Here is a 3,095-nt window from a genome sequence, read left to right as displayed (position 1 = left end):
AGGAGCATCAATTGTTGATGGTTAGTGAAACCACTAGTTTCAAGAAGGGCAAGGGCAAGAAGGGATACTTCATGAAACGGAAATCAGTTGCTGCTCTAGTGAAGAAACCCAAGGTTGAACCCAAACCCGAGACTAAGTGCTTCTGTAATGAGGGGAACAGTCACTAAAGCAGAACTTCCCTAGATACTTGGTAGATGAGAAGGCTGGCAAGGTCGATAGAAGTATATTGGATATACATTGTATTAATGTGTACTTTACTAGTACTCCTAGTAGCACCAGGATAATAGATACCGGTTCGGTTGCTAAGTGTTAGTAACTCGAAATAAAAGGCTACGGAATAGACAGAGACTAGCTAAAGGCGAGGTGACGATATGTGTTGGAGGTGGTCCCAAGGTTAATGTGATCAAAAATTGCACGCTCCCTCTACCATCGGGATTGGTGTTAAACCTAAATAGTTGTTATTTGGTGTTTGCATTGAGCATAGACATGATTGGATTATATCTATGGCAATACGGTTATTCATTGAAGGGGAATAATGGTTGCTCTGTTTATTTGAATAATACCTTCAATGGTCTTGCACCTAAAATGAATGGTTTATTGAATCTCGATCGTAGTGATACACATGTTAATGCCAAAAGATATAAGATAGTAATGGTAATACCACATACTTGTGGCACTGACATTTGAGTCATATTGGTATAAAACGCATGAAGAAGCTCCATGTTGATGGATCTTTGGACTCACTCGTTTTTGAAAAGTTTGAGACATGTGAACCATGTCTATTGGTATACACTCATGAAGAAACTCCATACGGATGGATCATTTGGACTCACTTGATTTTTTAATCAGTTGAGACATGCAAATCATACCACATGGGCAAGATGACTGAAAGGCCTCATTTTCAGTAAGATGGAATAAGAATGCAACTTGTTGGAAGTAATACATTTTGATGTGTGCAGTCCAATGAGTGTTGAGGCACGCAGTGGATATCATTATGTTCTTACTTCAAAGATGATTTGAGTAGATGATAAGTATATTTACTTGATGAAACACAAGTCTGAATTATTGAAAGGTTCAAGTAATTTAAGAGTGAAGTTGAAGATCGTTGTGACAAGAGGATAAAATATCTATGATATGATCATAGAGATGAATATTTGAGTTATGAGTAAAACTGTTTCACAACTAATACCGCCTGGAACACCATAGTGTGATGGTGTGTTCGAACATCATAGATGCACCCTATTGGATATGGGGCATACCATGATGTCTCTTATCGAATTACCACTATTGTTTATGGGTTAGGCATTAGAGACAACCACATTCACTTTAAATAGGGCACCACGTAATTACATTGAGATGACACTGTATGAACTATGGTTTAGAGAAACCTAAGCTGTCAAAAGTTTGGGGCTGCGACGCTTATGTGAAAAAGTTTCATCCTGATAAGCTCGAACCAAAAACGGATAAATGCATCTTCATAGGACACCCAAAATAGTTGGGTATACCTCCTATCTCATATCCGGGAACAGAAGTGATTGTTTTTAGAAACGGGTCCTTTCTCGAGGAAAAGTTTCTCTTGAAAGAATTGAGTGGGGGGATGGTGGAGACTTGATGAGGTTATTGAACCATCACTTCAACTAGTGTGTAGTAGGGCACAGGAAGTTGTTCCTGTGGCGCCTACACCACTTGAAGTAGAAGTTGATGATAGTGATCATGAAACTTCGGATCAAGTCACTACCAAACCTCGTGGGTCGACAAGGACGTGTACTGCTTCAGAGTGGTATGGTAATCCTGTCTTGGAGGTCATGTTGCTAGACAACAATGAACCTACGAGCTATGGAGAAGCGATGGTGGTCCCAAATTCCGACAAATGGCTCGAGGCCAAAAAATCCGAGAGAGGATCCATGTATGAAAACAAAGTGTAGACTTTGGAAGAACTACTTAATGGTCGTAAGGCTGTTGGGTATAGATGGATTTTAAAAGTAAGACGAACAATGATGGTAACTGTCACCATTAAGAAAGCTCGACTTGTCGCTAAGATGTTTTCCGACAAGTTCAAGGAGTTGACTATGATGATATTTTTTCACTCGTAGCGATGCTAAGAGTCTATTGGAATTATATTAGCAGTTACTGCATTATTTATGAAATCTTGCAGACAGGATGTCAAAACATTGTTTCCTCGACAATTTTCTTGAGGAAAGGTTGTATGTGATACAACCATAAGGTTTTGTCAATCCTAAAAGATGCTAACAAGTATACAAAGCTCCAGCAATCCTTCTAAGGACTGGAGTAAGCATCTCGTAGTTGGAATATACGCTTTGATGAGATGATCAAAGATTTTGGGTTTATACAAAGTTTATGAGGAACTTGTATTTCCAAAGAAGTGACTGGGAGCACTATAGAATTTCTGATGAGTATATGTTGTTGACATATTGTTGATCAGAAATGATGTAGAATTTCTGGAAAGCATACAGGGTTATTTGAAAAGTGTTTTTCAATGGAAAACCTGGATTAAGGTACTTGAACATTGAGCATCAAGATCTATAAGGATATATCAATATCGCTTGATAGTACTTTCAAATGAATACACACCGTGACAAGATTTTGAAGGAGTTCAAAATAGATCGGCAAAGAAGGAGTTCTTGACTATGTTAAAAGGTGTGAGTATTGAGTAAGACTCAAGACCTGACCATGGCAGAGGAGAGAGAAAGGACGAAGGTCGTCCCCTATGCTCTACAGTATGATGTGCTGTGTACCGCACCTGAAGTGTCCCTTGCCATGAGTCAGTCAAGGGGTACAAGAGTGATAAAGGAATGGATCACTAGACAATGGTCAAAGTTATCCTTAGTGGACTAAGGAATTTTTCTCGATTATGGAGCTGGTAAAAGAGTTCGTCATAAAGGGTTACGTCGATGCAAACTTTGATGCTAATCTGGATGACTCTAAGTAGTAAACCGGATTCATATAGTAGAACAGTTATTTGGAATAGTTCCAAATAGCGTGTGGTAGCTGCATCTACAAGATGACGTAGAGATTTGTAAAGCACACACGAATCTGAAAGGTTCAGACCCGTTGACTAATAACCTCTCTCACAA

The sequence above is a fragment of the Triticum dicoccoides genome, chromosome 2B (assembly GCF_002162155.2).
Source record: "Triticum dicoccoides isolate Atlit2015 ecotype Zavitan chromosome 2B, WEW_v2.0, whole genome shotgun sequence".
Taxonomy (NCBI): Eukaryota; Viridiplantae; Streptophyta; class Magnoliopsida; order Poales; family Poaceae; genus Triticum; species Triticum dicoccoides.
Note: the sequence above shows the minus strand (reverse complement) of the source record.